This window comes from Lissotriton helveticus, chromosome 2_1 (assembly GCF_964261635.1).
Source record: "Lissotriton helveticus chromosome 2_1, aLisHel1.1, whole genome shotgun sequence".
Classification (NCBI taxonomy): domain Eukaryota; kingdom Metazoa; phylum Chordata; class Amphibia; order Caudata; family Salamandridae; genus Lissotriton; species Lissotriton helveticus.
Genome location: NC_136059.1, coordinates 38,586,431 through 38,608,343, shown reverse-complemented (window position 1 = coordinate 38,608,343; position 21,913 = coordinate 38,586,431). Strand labels below are relative to the sequence as shown.

Genomic DNA, 21,913 nt, shown 5'->3' with positions numbered 1-21,913 from the left:
ACCATCTTAACTTGTGATTCTCCCTGATATGATCTGTCTGTTAACGCCTGCCCTCTGCGTTGTATTGTGTTGCGTTGCACCATTTATATAGCTCTTACAACCCCAATGTGGGACGCTGAAGCGCTTCTCTGTCACTGGGCTGACTGTTTCTCTTCCTGTGTCGGCACCTGAATGTATGTAGCACTACTGAAGGAGCGGGTGAGAGGGATTAGAGGTCATTTACCCAGTGAAACTGGAGACCTGCCCAAAGAGTGGGGTGAAGTTATCCTTGGAGCCAATACAAGACAATAGAGATACATTTGATCATAATAAATATGCTTTATTGGATTTGACAATGTTTATTGGCTACTGACAGATTTTTAGAATCGAGAACGAGTGAGAACCAAAAAGCAGCTTCTATAGGTTTCAATCCCAAGCACTTTAGAACCAGTTTTGACAGTGATTTCAAGCCACAGCCCTATTTACCACTTCCCTGACAGATTCCTTCTCAAATGATGAGCTCATGAAATATTTTCAGGTTCATTTCAGAAAGACGCTTGTGTCTGGACTGTTGATTAAAGGTACATTCTTGGATTCTTGGTCTGGTACCTGGGGCAGTGCAACATATCTTTGCTTGACGCCACACACATGTACAGGTTCCAGAACATTGAGTTTGGTGGGTTAACTTGATGTGCGACTGGCAAGTATCCGGGTTGATTCTAATGCCTCTTCTGTTCCTCCTAACATGAGTGAGTGCCAATCAGTTGGCAGTATTGCCACCTTTACTCTGCCAGGGGTTTGCAGTGTTCTAAATCAAATGAGAGCATTGGAATGTTGAGAGCTCCATTGAAGACCACGGAACGCTTGGCTCATGGCTTGGAATAGTCTGTAGAAGCCCGCAGCTCCAACATTTCAATGCTTGTCGTCATGTTTCTCCTTTTTCATTTAGAACATCGTACCCTTAGTAGTGGAATGTTCTAATAGCCCTTCTGCTTCAGGCAATACCCGTTAAAGTCTCAGGCATTTGACAACCAGTATAGTTCTCGACCGCAGGCTATAATAGCTCTCACCACATCGGCCGGTTCTCATACAAGATCGCTCCGCTACATCCATGGGGGAAGCCATCAGGCCCAAAGAACTGACAAAACAGGCAGTTACCTTGAAATAGCTTTGCAACAAATGTAGTTCTACCATACATAAGACAGCCTATTTCTTATAGCGCTAGAACACAGCTCATGCAGTCTTTTATCTCCCATTGTATTGCCATGCAGAGTTGACCGTTCCGCATGTATACTCAATGGTTTTCAGTTTTATTTTATTCGTAATAAAGATTATAGTTTTCTTGTATTGGCATGTTGTGTTCTCCGCAACATGCACTGTGCTCATGTCGTGTTTTTCATACTAGGCCCACGGAAGAAGGAAGCATAGTCTCGCTTCAGATCACGCCACTTGTTTGTCTGGTGAGGACCGTTAACCTATTGTACTGGCAAAACACTACCAATGACTGCCCTTCAAAAAACAAAAAGTATAGGCAAAGCCTAAATGAGAGCAGTTGGCTTTGCCAGTGTTTTATAGCCGTGTAGAGTGGGGCAGGGGATGTAGAGTGGGGCGGAGTGCAGGTGGAGTTGAGTACAGCACCACAGAATTCGGTGGAGTAGCGCGGACCTGATAGAGCGGAGTAGATGGTGGAGCGGTGCAGGGTAGACCGTTGTGGTGTAGAGTGGCGATACCTCATTGTATTCCTAACCTAGTCGTAATGCGGGCTACACCCCCCTCTGTGAGAGGGAGGAGCTGATGGATGTTTTTTGTGAGAAGAGAGGTATGCTAAAACCTAAAGAGGTGCAGGGTGTGGTGTGGGGAGAAAGAGAAAGGAGTGTGTGTGTGAACTAAAACAAATGCAAAGGAACGCCAAAATAAATTTTATTGGGGCATCCAGCGATTAGGAATAAAATAAAACTCTGTGACAAGGGTTGAATAAACCTGTAGCAGAACCATGGAGGTCGACATGTTTCAGCCTTATTCCCTCTGTAGAGGTGTAGCGGCTTTCTCCAGGATCGCACAAAAGGAAGGAAACAGGATAGAGTAGGTTCTCCCCACATGCAAACAGATAGTATACAAAACCAGTGGTTGGAATAGTTCATCACTTCGAAATGTGGGATCCACTGGTCAGTGTATGGACCCATACTTACAGATAATAGACTGACACCTTGACCTCAGTGCAAAAACTCGAGATGGCATCTAGGTCCTTGTGGATCCGATGCAACGGGTGCTGTTACGCACTCTCCCTCATACAAGACCCAGGGGTCTATCAGGTGCTTTCTAGTTGTGATTGAGAGGAGTTGTCCCCTGCAGGTCTTTAAACCTCCGAAGGCCTTTTTTGTTATTGTTTACCCATAGCCATTACATGCAGTTCACGGTAGGCCAATAGCACTTTGTTTTCTGTGATCCTTTTGGCCTTACCTGCCCTACTCTGGTGGTCACCAGATGGTAGTGGTGGCAGCGCATCTGCAGAGATCAGGTGAGTCAGTCTTCCCCTACTTTGACCATTGGCTAAGCGTGGGATTGCCCAAAAACAGTTGTCTCCCACCTCCAGACCACAGTGGCCCATCTACATTCACTGGGGTTCACTATCAACCTGCTGAAGTCAAATCAGACTCCCTCTCAGACACTCCTTTTCAGTGGAGCTGTTCTGGACATAGTGCAGATTTGGTCTATCCTCCAGAGCGGCAACTTTAAGAGTTTCAGGTAATAATACTGTTTCAGCATTTATTCTGGATTTCGGTGAGACTGACTCCTAAGCTGTTGTGCCTCATGGCTTCCTGCATCCTGCTAGTGACATGTCCGTTAGCATATGTGAGTTCTGCAGTGGGACCTAAAGTTCCAGTGGTCCCAGGATACTTGTTTCCAGTCCAGGGGCTGGACTGTTCCCATGAGGAACAGGGTCAAGACTAATTTGCATATGGCTTGGTCTGAACTGGGGTGGCGAGGTGAGCTAAAGAACTGTAATTGATTCAGCCCACATCTAATAGTGAATGGGGGGGTGAGTGTCTGTAATGTTTCAGCGCTCTGTCCATCTCCTTGTGTACCCTTTTGTGTACTCCAAAATATCACCGTGCCAGCCTTCTTTGCTCCGCCTCACCCTTTTAAAGAAGAGGAGAGACTCCATCGCTGGAACCAAAAAAGCATTGATATACCTTGATCATCCAACAAACGCATCCAACAAACGCAATTAGACCTGATCAACAAGGGCACTTGATTCTTTTGACTTTCTGAGTGGGAATTTATGTTCTACCCTCAAAAACATAATTCTAAGGTATCGTCCCTACTCACGCTGGCCCTATCTTTTCAAGTGTTAATCAACTGACTTTCAAATTAAGTCAGTGTTATCAACAAATACCCTCAACTTCAACAGGTGTATTTAAGACATACCATTGTGAAAGAATGTGTGAAAAGGTTGTGAAAAACGAGATAGCACCTCACGTGCGCAACACCAACAGAGCTTACTGGTTAATTGACACCAGTTGTGCCCACGTTTTTCATCATTGGTTGCTATCGTGCAAAAAATAATGTCCAAAAATCAGTGAAAAATAAATGTCTGCTTACTACTACCAACCCTGTGAGGTTAAAATTGAGATAGGCCACACCGTCACCAAACCACCTTTTTCTGAACTCGTGGGCCTATTCAATGTTAAAACCAACTGCATGCTTGCAGAACATTTAATGATGGGCCGGAATGTTTTTGCCTGTATGTCGTAAAGGCAATTTCTTCAGGGCATGGGGTCTTAATCTACCTTTCTGGACCCTTGTTCTGCACACACAGTGACTGTTAATAACAAAGAAAGTTTGTTAAAAAGGGCATGCGACCAATCACTTATCAATCTCACTTCTTACAACACACATCTTGTCTCCACACCAGGTTTTCATTTTTACCAGGTAGTAGCCAAGGCCCCTCGTACCATCTATCCACCTCGTGACTCTAGAACTCAATTCTATTATGAGCCCTGTTTCAATATCAGGACACTTGAGTTGGCCAACTTCTAAAAAAACCAAACATACATGACTGTGAGTGTTACAATGCTGCACCCTTATGCCCCTAATGCAGGTACAGCTCGATATTATTGTAGCTGCACATTGCTGTGGCCTCCTCATACAATATTCCGTCCGGTGTGCCTCTTTCACACATTCTCTTTTCACAAATCACCCCCATCGCTGAGTTGCTATACATTGATCATACCATAGAGTTCCAAGTTGAAGATCAACTCTTTGTAGGTCATGTTTGGACTCCGAAAGTCAATGCTGTGCAGAAATGGACCGCACGAGGGGTAGTGCTCTGCATAAAGTTCTGCTGCGCATCGGTCAAAAGCCACCCCCGGACTGCTTGGGTGCCCATTCTACCAGAGCCAAGGCTGCTACAATTGCACTAGCTCGCAAAGACTTGGTCCTGGACATCTATCAGACAGCTACGTGGGCATCTCTGCACACATTTTACTAAGCACTGCTACCTGGACTGTCAGGTCTGTCGTGACTACCATTTTCCCATTCGGTCCTGCAGGCTTTTTGGTCTAAAAATCCAATTTGCAGACCGACCTCCGGGGAGGTATTGCTTGGGTATTAATTCTATAGTAAGGAATCTGCGACTAAAAGTCCATCTGCTGAAAAAGTTACTTACCTTCAGGAACTCATTATTTTTAGAGACTAGCTACAGTTTCCTTACCAATCCCATCCCGCTCTGCAAGCTGATTACAATGTTAGGGTCACTCTTCTAAGGGCCGGGGGGGGAGGGGGTCTCAAGGTGCTATTTACCTTTTGGACCCATTAGTTTTGCCAGTATTTCTTTTTTTTGCAATGCTCTACAGCCGTCCTGATTTTCTTCAGTATTGATAAACCAGAATTAAAAAACATCTATGGTGTGGCAGAAGCAAGACAGGGGGTCCAAGTAGGGCAGAAGCATTATGGAGAGCAGGAGTGAGGGGAGGAGAACAGCAAACCGGCAAAGGAGCCATGTGGACTGCATTGGAGGAGACAAGCAAACCGACTACAGAGCAACATGAAGCCTGGGGCTGAAGTATTGGTGAGAATGCAACATGGGGGCTGGAGAAGCATGTAAGTGTGTCAGGGAATGGGGCGAGTAAGCAACATAGCACGCGGAGGGGGAAAAGAAGCACTCCAGGGGGAATGAAGCACTCCAGGGGAAACTGCTGCAAACTCATGCATGCAGCCTTGTGTTGAGTAATTGAGACATAAAAAGTAGTTCTCAAAGTGGCCAGCGGAAGGACACAAGTAAATGATGTCCAGGGGATAGACAGGCACTAGAGACAAGGTGAGTATCTGTAAGCCAACCCGTGTAAGCAATGGGTGGCTGCAAGCCCCTCTATGTAAATGGTAAGCCCACAATGTCATGCAACCACTGGTCTGGTTATACCTTTGAGTGCCCTGCCACCCACTGCTCCATGTGCTAAACCCATGATGGTGATAGTGGTCCACTGTCAGTACAATGATGGTAGGCGAGGTGTGCCCCACCTGGCCACAAAAGTTTCAGAACCTTCATGTCACAGGACAGCCGGTAAATGTGCACACATTAGATCAGTGTGAGGCTAGAATAACAGATACATTTAGTTGGGCACTTTGGACTGAGAAACATATCTGCACACCATGCAGTGTACATTCCATCTCAATGGCTTGACCCTCAAGTATGTCGGAATTAAATAGTTTACACTTGGATCTAAAGACATATTTTTTTCCCACGCCACTTGTGCCCAGAATGCTAAGATATATTTTTCTTGTATTGCTTGATGCAAGTCTTCCCAGTTTTTTTTTTATAGAAAATCTACTTTGGTTGGTAATTAGGGACCTCCACTTTTCATGTAGTGCATACTCTCGTCACATCAGTGTTTCCTCCTTTGATAGTATTTGTCCTGCGTCTTGATGAAGCTCTAATGTTGCCAAAAGTCCAGGTAACCTTCATCTGGAAGCATGGGCTGGAATACTAGAGCATGAGTAAAAGATCATGTAACCTGCATCTGGAAGCTTGGGCTCGTATCCTAGAGCGTGAATAAAAGAAGAAACCTGCATCTGTAACCTAGAGCATGAGTAAAATAATAAGTAACCTGCATCTGGGAGCGTGGGCTGTTATCCTAGAGCATGAGTAAAAGCTCAAGTAACCTGCATCTGGAAGCTTGAGCTGGTATTGAAGAGCATGAGTAAAATAACAAGTAAACTGCATCTGGAAGCTTGAGCTAGTATCCTAGAGCATGAGTAAAAGTAACCTACATCTGGAAGCTTGCGCTAGTAACCTAGAACATGCGTAAAATAAGTAACCTACATCTGGTAGAGTGGGCTGGTGTCCTAGAGCATGAGTCAAACAACAAGTAACCTACATCTGGTAGCTTGAGCTAGTATCCTAGAGCATGAGTCAAACAACAAGTAACCTCCATCTGGAAGCTTGAGCTGGTATCCTAAAGCATGAGTAAAAGATCGAGTAACCTGCATCTGGAAGCGTGGGCTGGTGTCCTAGAGCATGAGTAAAAGATCAAGTAACCTGCATCTGGAAGCGTGGGCTGGTATCCTAGAGCATGAGTAAAAGATCAAGTAACCTACATCTGGAAGCGTGGGCTGGTATCCTAGAGCATGAGTAAAAGATCAGGTAACCTACATCTGGAAGCGTGGGCTGGTATCCTAGAGCATGAGTAAAAGATCAAGTAACCTGCATCTGGAAGCGTGGGCTGGTATCCTAGAGCATGAGTAAAAGATCAAGTAACCCTCATCTGGAAGCGTGGGCTGGTATCCTAGAGCATGAGTAAAAGATCGAGTAACCTACATCTGGAAGCGTGGGCTGGTGTCCTAGAGCGTGAATAAAAGATCAAGTAACCTGCATCTGGAAGCGTGGGCTGGTATCCTAGAGCATGAGTAAAAGATCGAGTAACCTGCATCTGGAAGCGTGGGCTGGTATCCTAGAGCATGAGTAAAAGATCAAGTAACCTGCATCTGGAAGCGTGGGCTGGTATCCTAGAGCATGAGTAAAAGATCAAGTAACCTACATCTGGAAGCTTGGGCTGGTGTCCTAGAGCATGAGTAAAAGATCAAGTAACCCACATCTGGAAGCTTGGGTTGGTATCCTAGAGCATGAGTAAAAGATCAAGTAACCTGCATCTGGAAGCTTGGGTTGGTATCCTAGAGCATGAGTAAAAGATCAAGTAACCTACATCTGGAAGCTTGGGTTGGTATCCTAGAGCGTGAATGAAAAGATCGATTAACCTGCATCTGGAAGCGTGGGCTGGTATCCTAGAGTATGAGAAACATCAAGAAGCTGCCATTTTACCGATTTGAAGTTCGAAGTTGCCTCTAGTAGCCTCATTCCTATTCTCTAGCTCGTTACTAACATCCAAAGTTAATTCAGCCGGACAAGTTAGGGGTCCGTGGTCTCTTTGAACTCTACATTTGACCCCCACAGTCCATCACACTAGAATATTGTCAGCCAGAACTTTTCTGGTTACTCCGAGGAAGCTGGCCTTTGGAGTTTGATGGAAAATGACAATTGATGTTCCTTACCAATACGCTGTTCAGTAGGAAAAAAAGTAAATTAAGGAGCTTAGATGAAACTAGCGGCATACCAACTGTGTCCCTCACTTGGCATGCTGAAGCTCCAGGGCTGCCGGCTCTGCGGATCTCAGTATGGTAGGTTGAAATCCCATTCTGGCAAAGTTAATGCTCTTAACCTAGAAGGCTGTTCAAGAATGCTATGTTTGTCCTTCAGAGGCCTTTGTTGAATCAGCTGTTTCTTGTAAAGAAAACCTCTTTGCTTGGCTCCGCTGCCATCATCTCGGTAGTATCCCCTGTGCCTATCATCCAGCAGTCAGGATCTCAGTCCATCTTCAGCATGCATCCTTTGATCCACTCTGGAGCTGGAGTATAAAGAACATGCTGCCTAGGTTCCAGACTGTAAGGTCACTGATGCGGCCTGCAAGGTGTACCAGGCTTTTGTTGTAACATACAACATGAAGCGGAGACAGAGTAAGAGTTCAAAGCTTTATTCAGCAACACAGCGTCAGCGCACCCGCCGCCTTCAGCCAGCCTCTGTTAACTCCGGTTCAGCGTGCGCCTCTCACAGTAGAATCCTCAGACCCCAACATTCCACAGTGCCATGAGGAGCGGACCCACTGCACCATGGCATAAACAAGATCACAACATACCCCCCTTTCCTCTACACGCAGGTAGGGAACTTGAAAGAACAAAGAGAAGAAGTATGGGAAGAGAATAGGGCAGGGATGAGGAAAGGCAGAAACGTAAAACAAGGAGCAATGAGCTATCCCACCATGAAATCATGCAAATGTTGAGGAAGTCTCCTGACTCACAAGGGTCTCTGGTAAGGTGGAGTGCCTTGAAGATCATGAGACACCTCGTTTACGGTAATTGCTCTTTGGCTAGTGCTCGAGTTGTCCCCACTGGGGCTTGGTGCACGTGTCTCTGCACCAGTACGAGCACTGTTAAGCAATTGATGATCGTGAGCCAACATGTAACCTGAACACTAATTCTTCCTAACAAAGGTTTTAGGAGAATGGTCTTGTGAGCAATACTTTGCTACTCTACGTAGGTTCCATTTTTCTCCATTATCCAACACAGCATAAAAAGGGTGCACTACCCGAACTTTGTAGGGACCACGAAACTTGCATAGACCTCTGACCCAACGCCCTGATCGGACTTTGACCCAGTCACCTACATGAATACTAGTCGAGTTCTTTTTCTGGGTATGTCCATTCATGGAAGCATGCATAGGGGTACTCTTGCCACTACCACTCACATTCTTTCCTTCTACCAATTCTCTGATCCAAGGAGGCACTAATTTAGAAGTTGGTTTTCTGCCTCGCATGGCAATGAAGGGAACCACTCCTGTAGTGGAATTCTCAGTTGTGCCATAAGCCCACACTAATTCGCTGAGTTTCATCTATGTCAAGATTATTAGTAAGAGCCAAACTTATACCTCCTTTAATCATACGATTGTCCCTTTTCACAATTCCGTTGGATTGCGGGTTGTACAAAGTGGCGAGTGAATGTTTGATACCACACTTAGAAATTCTCTCCTTTCACTGGAAGTCAATTGGGTCCCGTTGTCCATAATAATGTCGTGTATTTCTATAGGTCCTGAATCGATCCCCCTATTCCTGACCCTATTCTGGTTAAACTACCTAGCTAGTTAACTAACAGTCAGCCCATGAGGCAAGAAATCCCCCATGATGCAGATACCGTTATCTGACGCAGTCACACTACGGCACAGGAACGTGTTATCTGATTAGGTCATAACGCTTGAGATCTAATTAGACAAGCGACATTCCTCCAGCCCCTGATAAGGCATACGACGTTCTCATAACAAATCAAACCTATGACAACCTGGAAAATCCGTGCGGCCATTGTTTTGATTTCACAGAGAACTTTTGCAAAAGAATGTGCTAACGAGCAAGTCGTATGACCTCTTTATTGACGTACCTATGTCCATCCTTACGTCAATCTCGGCACCTTTAAGGTATAAATATTGCCGACCTTGCCCTATGCAAACACACGCGTGGTGACAAGACGGAGCAGCCATACTTGCCGAAGCCGAGAGCAGAAGCAGACCCCGCTGGCGCAGCCCCGCCTTCCTGACGCGCTGAGAGACGCGCTGCTATCTCAAGCCGAGAGACCCAGCACCGGCGCTTCTGGGCAGCCCTCGCAGGCAGCCTGGAATATCGAGAGCAGAGAAAGAGATACCATTCCTCATTCATCCTAACTTCCAGGTACAGAACTGAATAACCCCTCCTAGAGAATTCTTTAGTTATTCACTTGGCAAAAACAAACTTAACTTAAACTGTAACTTTCTATTCCCGCCCACGCATTAGACTTAGGTCAGGTACACGGGGTAGGCGTATTTAGAAACACCAGTTGAGTACGTTTAGTCAAATGTATATGTGTATGTAAATATATTTTAATCATTTTAAACATCATATGGCTCAGAAACCATATCAATGTTTTTACAGTATTATTTTATACTATTGCTTCTAATGTAAGCACTTTACTTAACTATAAGTATTGCAATAATATCGATCCATTTCTCTTGTACGAGAAAAGAGACTGATCAATAAATAACACCTTTTTATTGAACACGCCCGCCTCTTCCTTTTCTCTACATTCTGATGAGACTAAGAATGCACGTACTGACTGAGTAAAATAATTGCCTTGTGCTCACACGACTCATGAGATTGACTCTTGATTAGGGGAGAGCAAAGTTGTCATGTTCTATGGTTGTCAGAAACTAAATCCCTTCTTGTCTAATCAGGGGAGTTAATCCTTCCTTGAACATTCGAGAAAGTTTCTAGCGAACTCTGAGCTTAGCTGGCAAACCCAAAAATTAAGTCTAGTATCGACAGTAGTAGACCTAGTTAACGTCTGGCCTAGGCCTTTACTGCTGTAGGTACTATTCCAATGCGCAGAGCCTATTGGGAAAATAGGAGCTACACTACAATAAGGACAGTGGGATAACCTTCCTCTTTGAAAATAATGCTTAGTACTCTAATGGTAACTCTAATGGTAACTCTAGTGGTTATTTCGGGGAGGAGATACACAAAGAGCCATCTGGAATAGACATCCATTACAACCATCCCAAATCTTTTACTGGGGTGAACACCTGGCATGGGTCCGATAAAATCAAGGCAAATGCTGTGCCACGCCACACCTGGTTCATGGATGGAACTTGTAACAGATTGGGGTCCCACCTTGTCTTTTCTCGCTCTCGCAACACTCACTGCATCTCTCAACCCAATCAACCACATCACCATCCATTCCTGGCCACCAGAATTCATTTCTCAAACGTTTTTTTGTAATGGTTTGGCCCAAGTGTAGTTCATGGGCTAAATCGAACAGTCTCTTACGAATACCAAATGGGGAATTATCTTATCACCTTGCATGATGACTTTTCCTGCGACAGTGTATAACTCTTCGATTACCGCATTGAAAGGTCTAATGCTGATAGGCAAAGTACTTTCCCTACGTTTGCCCTTCACAATGAGGTTAAGGACTCCTTTAAGAACTTCATCTTGATACATAGCCTCTGTCCATTCCTCTTTACTGACAGCACCACTACTCCACTGTACCACATCGTCAACACTTGAGATAGCTCCTTCTCTCTCTCTCTTAGACACTCCAGTCTTGTCTACTGCTTCCCAGTCTAAGGACAGAAGCGACATGCAATCTGCTTGGACATTACGCCATCCTGAAATGAATTCAACACTAAAATTATATTCTTGTAGCCTGGAAGCTAACCAAGCAAGTCTGGCTGACCCCGTCCCTGTTCCACCTGGTGACAGTATTTTTAGCAAAGGTTTGTGGTCAAGGCGTAGCTTAAATCTGCGCCCCCATATATACATCCTGAAATATTCCACACCCCAAGCAGCAGCCAGGGTTTCTTTTTCTATCACTGAATAATGGCGCTCAGTGGGAGTCAAAGTGCGAGAGGAGAATGCCACAGTTTTTTCAGTAACGCAATCATTCTGCGATAATACAGCCCCTATACTGGTATCACTTGCATCCACATTGATAATTGTTTTTGCATTCACATCAAAAGGAACCAAAATGCCTGCATTGCATATTTCTAGCTTTGCGACAAGGATGGGATCCACAGCACCATGGCATAAACAAGATCACAACAGCTTTGCCTTCAGTGTGAGACGTGCACCCCAGCTGACGTGTCAACAGCCCAATTGCAGCCTCTGGGTTCCATCCAAGCACCCAGTACATTCACCACAAGCCCACTGGGTGACCCAGGGACACACCCTATTGTGAAGGAGATATGGTATTCAGTGGTGGCTGGTGACCTTTAAAAGTGGTGGGCTTAATCCTTGGTACAAAATCCAATGGGCTTTTTCTTGAAAAGTTCTCTCACTTGCTTGCACTAAGGGCCTCATTGATAAAGATTTGGCATAGGGTAGCGGCGCAAATCTTTTTGCTGGTCTGCCCTACGCCAAATCGAAAGGGCAAGAAAGCACTGTATATGCTACGAGATACTGTTTTCCTGTACTTTCAGCCAGCATTGGCACAGAATGTGGTGCGTAGCGCCAACACAGGCACCCTTGTTCTTTTTTTGCTGAACTGTTTTTGTGCAGGAAGGGATACCTTCCTTTACAATAACCATTCATGGAGGCATTGTCCTCGTTCTGTGTGCTGCAGATTGCAACACACTTGAAAAATCGTAGAAATTAAAACATTTTTCCTCCTTACACCTGCTCTGAGGAGGCGTAACGTTTTGGCGGCGCCCCAGGTTTACATGACTTTGTAAATCTGGGGCAGCATCAAAATCCGTGGGTGTTGTGTGGGAATACCCACCGCAATGCCCATGGAATGCCTCCTGGACACAGAGTAAGGCATGTAGTGATTTGCGCTGCCTTGTCTTACTCCATATCTGAGGCCATGCAAAGCCACGCAGGGTGGTTTTTCCACGCCTGAGAGGCCTGTACTACCAGAGCATCTAAAAATGATGCTCCTGCGGCGCAGGTCTCTTGTGAATAACCCCCTAAGTTTACAGTCTCACTTTGACTCACACTAATTCGCGCAGTCTCACTCATTCTACTCTGACCCACTCTCTCACTCACTTCCACTGATTCTGAATTACTCAGTCTTACTGTACCTTACACACAGTAACACCCAGTTAAACTTAGTCATTCTTCCTCATGCACTCTCATTCAGTCTCACACATACTCGTCCTTCTTTTTAGTAAACTCCTTCACTGACTCACTTTAACTCGCACACAGTCATACAGACCTGCTCACAGTGCTGTAACAGTGCTGGCATCCTCATGCACCCGTCAGCAATATAACAACGTCACCAGCTGCTTCAGTTTGTTGCTGGACCAGAAGCGGATCTGCCTTTTGCAAAACAAGGGGGTGTAGTGTAGTGTAGCTGTGGAGCCCATAAATGAGAGCTGCCACCGGTCCAGGGACACCCATTCATCAAACCAATCCATCCACTCCATCATCCATCCTTTCTCTTATCTACCCCCTTTATTCATCCCATCCTTTCAATCATCCACACTTTCACTTATCCATCCACCCTTTCACGCATCCATTCACCTCTTAACTCCATCCGTCATCCTCTCATTGGCGTATCCATCAATCCACCCATTCACTTAGCCATCTATCCTTACACCCATCCATCCACCCTGTCCCAGTCATTGTTCCATCCATCAACTTATAAATCCATCCACACCTCCATTTACCCTTTCACTCAGCCATCCTTTCACTCACCGATCTATTCATCCATCCATAAATTCACCCATTCCTCCATCTACCCTGCCTTTCACTCATCCATCCTTTGTTTAACTCATCCATGTTTACATACATCCTGACACTCATCCATATTTTCAGTCCACCCATTCATCCATCCTTTTAACCTTCCACTCATCCATCCTTTTACTCGTTCTTCCTTCCATCCTCTCATTCATCCGATCTTTCACTCATACACCCCCTCTTCAATTCTTACAACCATCTTTTCACTCATCCTTCCACCCTTTCACTCACTCACCCTCCCAAGTTCATTATGAGCCTTTGTCTGCCAAGCAGCAGACCAAAGAGGCTTTAAGAACCCCACCCCAGTAGCTGCTAAAGCCGGGAGAGGGTGAGGTGTGGTGTTGACGATTCCCTGATGCAGAGGCTTAACTGCACACTTCCCTCTTAGTCCACTAGTGCAATTGTTGTCCACAGCTGGTTCCTTCCTTCTCTTGGACCTCTACGGTCGAGATAAGGAGCACTCTGTGTGCTCAGCTCCTTGATATTTTTTACAAAGTGAAACCAACTGCAGTACTAAACCAAACAGCTGAGCTAAACCAAACAGCCGACTAAATTAAACAGCCGAGTTAAGATCAGTAAGGCATAGTGGATTACTCCGGGGGGCAGTAGGACCCACAGCAAATGCCCAGGAGAGCTGGTCAAACCTACGTATTGTCCATCAAGATAAATCCGAAATAACTAATCAAGCGCAAAAAGTCAGTTTCTCAACCACGGGGGGCATGGAAATAACTGTGAACAACGCATGAAAAATTACTTAAAACTGTGCTCCTGGAACATTAACGGTTTAGGCAGATGAGGTAGATTTACAAACTTTTCTTAAGAAATTTGATATACTCCTACTTCAGGAAACCTGGACCATGACACCAACACAGATCTGCGACTTTAAAGAATTCCAGCAAACTGCCACTAAAGGTAAAGCATCAGGCAGACCATCCGGCGGTCTATCAATCTACCATGGTCCTACGAACCGATCGAGCTAGGACAAACCTGGATCCAATGTATAAACATTTTACTATCGCAAGATTCACTTAATCGACTGCAACGTAACAAAGAGGAAAAGCTCTTAATAATATGTAACATATATATTCATCCAGTACCAAAAGCTAAACAAGAGAAAATCATGACTCTCAAAGCGTTTATCAAATCATTGCAATCAACCTTCCCGCAGACAGGAATCATGCCGTCAGGCGACTTTAACCTGTTCTTACTCCAAGTGGATCAGGCGCAAATGAAACAACAAACCAAATTAAATGGGCTAAAGTTTCCCCAGTAATTATAAATTATCGTAAAAAACATTACAACTGCAAATTCTATGCTTCAGTAAAACACCGGCAGACACGAGGCGAAGAACAGCGCGACATAGCGGAAGAACATATCCAGTTCAGCAACGCTGGGAACGCACACAACTACCCTCTGTAGCCAGTGAATACTGTGGGAAAACAACTTTGCTCCGAAGAGAAGATACCCGCATAGAAAATAATCGTGGATATCGGAAATGAGAAGGTACCACGAACATAACCATAAATAGAAGGAAAGAATTAAAACATTCAATCACGAATAAGAGTGAAACAAAAAGATCACTAGACCACCACGCAAAGGCGCAACTTTACAACCCTGTGAATCTGGTCGCTAAGGACATTTAAAGCACACGACCACGCCACACTGACAAGATTATCTAAGATTAAAGAAATTGAACCTTACGGGGAGGCACTAAACGACGGCTGGCGATAGTGAAGCAATACCACCATGACTCCAATAATTTAGAAGGATACCACTCCTATGAAAGTGAGGACCTGAGGAAGGTGTGACCCTATGCACGGTACCAACACCGAAACGGGTCGACGCACAGAAAAATAGAGAATACAAATAAAACCTAGAAGATACCAACTATATGTAAATCTAATAATTGTGGTATGAATACATGAAGTGTGTAAGGCTATTGGATCCCACAAATTGGTAGAAACAACATTCGAGGGATTACAGTAATTGGGGTGTTTTTGATGTTTTGTATACTTAGTGTCATTGGTAATCATTGTATTGTTAGATATATGTACTGAATTAGGTTTCTTATGCACTATTTTTAATTGAAAAAATGTCCGTCTTGTATTTTTATTTTTAAAGGTATGAAATGTTTTGTATATTGTATGCTTTCAGAACAATTGTGTCTTCTGAAATTTTAATTCTGAACTAATTTGTATTTATTTTAATAAAAAGACTGTAAACATTACACTTTGGTCCTTGGCCTGTCCCTTGATAACACGTATATGTGTGAGGGGGTATGTTGTATATAGAATAACCTTTTCTATACATATTGTGGTTTTTATAACTATTCCAGAGATATACTATAGACTTGCTCAGTATTAGCTGAGACAGAGATGATAACCTTAAACGCTCGCTTCCTGCAAGATCAACCAGCAAAACCAACAAGAATATCCAAGCAGACTATCTGTCCTAGTCTACACAATAGTGGACATTGAGCTATTCCAAAAGATCTCAAGCTACCAAATAATACAGACTAGAGAGCGATCATAGCCCTCAGGTAATCGACCTTCAAATCCACACACCAAGATGTAGAAAGTAACGATCTGTCCGAAGTCTCTAGCCCGTACAATTTAAAAAAGGCTTGTGTGGAATGGCAAAAACGTGGATGAAATAATGAATATCTAAATAATTCACCATCGATAACTCCAGTACAAAACTAGATTCAGCCATGGGCAATATGGGTCAATGTGACCACGATGCTGATTTCAAAATTTCCATCGCAGAACAAACCTCAAGGGAGCAACGAAAGTGCAAAAAAAAGAGCCTTTAGGCTCCTTAGCATTGAAAAAACTGGCATTGAACAAAGAAATAAGAAAATTACGTAGAAATGCCCTAACAACCAGCGAAGGAGAAAAGCAACACATACATCAGTTAAGGCAGAATTATAAAAAAAAGAAGTTTGGCTAGCAAAGAAAACACTACAAACTGAAATCTGGTTTAAACTACAGGAAACAAGTAAATCAAATAATAACAAAAAAATGTGGGCGGATATAAATAGCAGAGTAAATGGATCCTTCCGTCAACATAACGCAAATAATAATAATAAGAGGCATACTGGATAGCCCATCTAACTAAAAACCACAAAGACAAGAACACATACTACCAATTTAAGAACACATATAACAATCCAGGATATCAACCAAAAGATGACAACTCAGAAAATCAGTTTGAGGAAAACTGGATTCGATCTAACTAGGTTGAAACTATCTTAAAAAAATGTAATGTCCAACCGAGCGCCAGGTACAACCGGCCTACGGAATGGTCTATTTAAACACGATAGATCATTCTGGGCAGATTATTTTACTCCACTATTCAGCCATCCTTTCCAAATTGAGTGTGCCAGCATCTTGTAGAGTTAGCGTTTTGCACCCAATATTTAAAGCGGGTGCAAGGTCGGACCGGTGAACTTCAGACTAATCTTTAATCGATGTAGCAGCAAAATTATATGCTTCAAACTTTCTGATAGCTTTAGAAGAATGGGTCACTTTTTATAAGATCATCCCAATCACACAGACAGGCTTCAGACCTGGTACAAATACGATGTGTAACCTTCTCGCACTGAATCAACTGGTTGAAAAAGCCTTGTGAAAATCAACCAAACTGTATACCTGCTTTATTGACCTAAAAGTAGCATTTGACATGATACCCAGACAGCTGCTGTGGCAAAAAATGGCAAATTGGGGCGTCCCACCGCTACTTCTACGGGCCATCGTCAATTTGTACACATCCACTTAAGTCCAGATAAAACTGGGTAAAGTAGAATGTACCACAGCAAGGATTCCAACGCACATCGGCCTAAAGCGGAGATGCGTCCTGGCTCCCAGTCTTTTTAATATCTTCACCGCAGACCTGGGCAAGAGGCTTTCTGAAGTTCAAAGTGACCCCCCCTGAAAATCGCTCACAGTAAAATAGGAAGTCTGCAATACGCAGACTACGACATTCTATGCAGCCAGACGCCAGCAGGCCTACACCGCTAGATCTCAAAGCTGGTCGAGTATACCATAGACCACGGCTTGTCCCTGAACCTGAGTAAAACTAAGGTGGTGTGTTTCTCAGCAAAGTCAGGGCCAAACAGGAAAAAATACCAGTGGTACGCAGCAGGAAACAGAATAGAGCAGTGTAACTCCTACAAATACTGGGAGTAGTGGTTGACACAAGGTTTTCTCTTGAACACTTAAACTTCAGAAAAGCTCAAGCAAACAAACTCCGTTTTGCACTAAACATGTTAAAATTGAAACTAAACTGTCCATCAAACTCCCACCTATTAAGTCATTATTGCCAAGTTTCTTCCGAACCTTACCCACGGCTAAAAATTATTTGAAGGTTAAAACGCCACATTCCTGAATCTCCAGCAATCCGGTTTATTCAAACAAATCTTCTGGATTCTGCAGTTCACGTCACAAGCTCAAGTTCGCTTGGAATTCGGGCTATCAAATCAACATCCCGTTAGACAAGCTGCAATAATATAAATGTGCTGGAAATTAAAAGCAGCGCAAGAGGATTCCTTGTTGGGGCATTATTGGACAGAAATGAAGAACCAACCCAAAGGAACAAAAGTCTGGCACACTGTACTCGAACACGCACTAACAACGCTAGACATGCACAACGCCTTGGATATCGACTATAGTTTCACCGCATTCAAAAAGATAGTCAATCAAGCAGCTAAGCAAAAGGCTTGGATAATGGACAAAGCTGCTCTATCAAAGAAAAAGCAGGGCTGCATCTATCGCGCCAGCCATATCTCGTCCAGCATAGAACTTCATCAATCCATTATCAGCTACTTCTGGTCAGATTGGGAGCGTTTACATCAAAAGATCAGGTCCCAGCATGGGAACAATCATGGCCAACCATGCGTTGCAGACTTTGTGGACAGGCGGAAGAATCCCTTATACATCTAGTGTGTATTTGCCCAGTTGTGAACCATTTGACAATGCATTATTTACCCTATGCATTCCGTTACTTCCAAGTCTGATCTTGTCGACTAGCCATAATGCTACTATTAAACAGCCATTCACTACAGACCTCCTGTAGGGCAGCCAGATTTTTGCAGAAAGTTAGCTCTCTATTATCATATATATCCAGTGCTTAATTTGTGCCGGTGCTTAGCACCGGTACTTACTTTTTCAGGGCCGGGTCTACACACGTCTGCTGCATGTGACGTCACATATGACATTGATGATTGTACCTCACTGAATCGGGGCAGAGTGTTCTCCTCTCCCGAGTCCCTGTGAAGAGTGTTGCGGCTGTGAGAGCCTGAGCCAAGAAGATTCTGATGCTATTACTGCTTTTGCCGCCCTTAGTTCAGTGTGGCTGCTGGGCGGGACACTGATTGGGCAGTTCGGGCTGGATGTGGTCCTGCAGGTGAAGCGTCTGTGCGGCAGCCAGGGAGCGCGCGCAGATTGTGTTAGATTGCCACGCCCGGAACCCCCATGAGTCATCCCCAGCCTTCAAGTGAGCTCGACTGCGTTGAGACCAGTGGCAGCCCCACACCAGGCCTATTTGAGTGAATCAAGGCAGTGCCCCGCCCACCTCGGAACAGTAAGTAATAGCCGCTAGGCATGTTTATTGCCAAGCCAACGCTGCTTTTGTATTTCTTGTTTAGCGTGGTGATGTGATGCCCGTGTTTTGATGATAATGCTTTGCTGCGCCCCACGCCTGCTCTACTGCCTGTGCCTGGCCTAGTAGCAGTGACCGTATAGTAAGATATCTTTATGTATTAAGCTGAAGGGCCCGGGTCGGCCCGTGGTAAGTTAAAGGCCCCAGTCCTCCTCCTGCAGTAGGAGGAGCTGCAGTGTTGGTCCATTCAGGGGAGGTGGGTCATACATGATGGGGGCTGTGACGGAGCCTGCGTGAGAGTGCTGGCGGAGCCCGGATTCGAATGAAAACCGTACTCTAGACCTGCCCAAACTAAGCAATGAACAAAGAGACTCACTAGAGCAGGATATAACTGGAGCCGAGGTGGGGATGGCTATAGACTCGCTGAAACCAAATAAAGCGCCAGGGCCGGTCGGATTCACGGCGGCATTCTATAAACCGTTTCAACCCCAGCTAAAAGAGACAATGGTCAGTCTTTCAGACGTGCGCAGGCAGGGGCAGTATGACTAACTCGATGGCGGAGGCAAACATCGTCATCCCCAAAGAGGGGAAGGACCCACAGTTCCCGCAAAACTATCGCCCAATCTCGCTAATAAACGTAGATTGCAAAATCTACGCAAAAGTAAGGACTGCAAGGCTAAACACATATCTACCTCACCTCATACATAAATCGCAAGTAGGCTACCTAAATAACAGACTCTCACAGGACAATACCAGACTACTCTGTCACCTCATAAACCGCACAGCAAACAACATGGAGAAGGCAGTCATGATTGCGCTTGACGCAGAGAAGGCTTTCGATAGTCTCGTGGCCCTTCCTAGACCAATGCATGCGCAAATTCGGACTAGGGGATAAATACCGGGGTATGGTCATGTCACTCTACAAAAATCCCCGTGCACGAGTGGTGGTCAACACAGCCACGTCGGCGACATTCTCCCTGGAAAGGGGGACGAGTCAGGGTTGCCCATTATCACCGGGACTATTCCTACTCGCACTAGAACCACTCCTCTACATGATCAGGAGCAACCCGCTAATAACAGGAGTACAAGTAGGAGGACAAGCCTTCAAGTTGGCTGCATATGCCGACGATATCCTGATTATCACATGCGACCCAGAAACATCAATAGAGGCCCTGATGCATACCATTGAGGAGTATGCGCAGGTCTCCGGATATAAACTAAACCGCAATAAATCAGAGTGCAAACCGATGAACTGCCACACAACAAGGACAGTCCTAGGTACGTCCGAACTTGCGTGGCAAACAAAACCCCTGAAATACCTGGGCCTCCTCTTTGGAAGAGACCTTAGGTCGACCCTAGACCACAACGAGGAGGCAATGCTGAGGAAGATCAGGAGCAAGCTAAAAGCCTGGAGTCCCAAATTCATCATCATCTTGATCGAGACGATCAAGATGATGATCACACCAATGCTAAACTATCTGCTGAGCATGCTGCCACTAACCTTGACTTCAGGCTTTCACAAATATATAGACAAAGCAATCAACTCTTCCCTCTGGGGGTGCAAAAGGGCCAGAATCAGCCTATCAAAGCTTAGACTAAGGAAAGACCAAGGTGGGCTGAACCTTACGAATGACAAGGCCTTCCAGATGGCCTGCCTAGCTAAACAGGGCATATACTGGATCTCCCCGACACCAGAGTACGTGCCGGTCTGGCTCGACCTGGAAAGATGCATCCTGTGGGGAGCAGACCCAATCATGGCGCTAACGGCCAACAGACACCCAGAAGCAAAGAATGCAATCATCAGGAACACAAAGACGGCACTACTTAGAGTAGATAGAGAACTGGGGGTCAGCATCAAAGGCTCCAAATGGGAATCAATATGGTACAACTCTAAGGTAACATACAAAGGGAGGATACTAGAGAACAAAGGGTAGTATAGCAGAAGCATCACGACGCCGGTCCAACTAGAGCTGGGCAGCAACCCAATCACATTTGAAGCACTGCAGCGAACGCACAAACTACCAAACAAGAAGTTCTATGAATTCCTCAGGATCAAGGCGGCCATCACCAAAGCCAACCTCTCGAAACACATACCAGCCATCATACGGTACTCACAAAATCTAAACAAGATAGGCCACCAAACCGCTTACATTTACAAACTCATCACACCACGCACCACAACACTAAACAACAAAACACTAACATTCTGGGAAGGGGAGTTACAGAGACCACTAAAGGAAGATGAAAGGGCCAGACTATGGACCTCAGCATCCAAAAACAAGGTAACCCCACAACTAGCCCAAACTAAATACTGGCTATTGCACAGACTACACTGGACCCCGACCAAGCTAGAAACAGTAGGAGCTAGGGAGAGCGACACCTGCTGGAACTGCCACAAAGCTAGGGGGGACCTGGCTCACGTCCTATACGACTGCCCCAAGGTCAAGGTTTTCTGGCATAAAGTATACGACCTCATAGACACGCTTACAGGCTGCCACATACAACGAGGCCTAGCAGGCATAACCATGGCCTTCCTGGCCACAGAGCTCGACTCCAAGGAGAACCGCGAACTAGTTGACGTTTTGCTAACGGCAGCCGCCAAAACAATTCTAGCGAACTGGAAGAACACGAGCAAAGCCACGTTCAAACGTTGGTTCAACTGGATAACATTTCTACGAGGGGCAGACAACATCACCGCCAATGACCAGGTCGCGAATCACACGGCCAGAGGTGATGTGGGCGGCCCTGGATGCCCATTTGGAGCGATAAACCTCCCCCCCCCTCTTTTTCCTCTTCTCTCTCTCTTTTCCTTCTCTCTCGTGCTCCACCACAAGCCTGACAGTATACTTTGTCGTAACAGCCAAGAATTGTGACACATGTTTTTTATCTTTGTGTATGTCAATTTACTTCAATAAAAATATTTTGAGATTAAAAAAAAGAAAACCGTACTCTAGGGGTCCCCGGCTGCATGAGCTGAAGGAGCTGATGGCCGAGTGAGCGAGAGGGAGCAAGGAGAAGCCCCTGCTACC

General features: G+C 45.1%; 1 protein-coding gene across 3 annotated transcripts in view; it reads left to right on the top strand.

Moving 5' to 3' along the window:
* Nucleotides 1–21,913, top strand: part of LOC144817687 (long-chain-fatty-acid--CoA ligase ACSBG2-like) — a 1,080,196-nt gene that overhangs the window by 603,388 nt on the left and 454,895 nt on the right. The window lies entirely within an intron of this gene.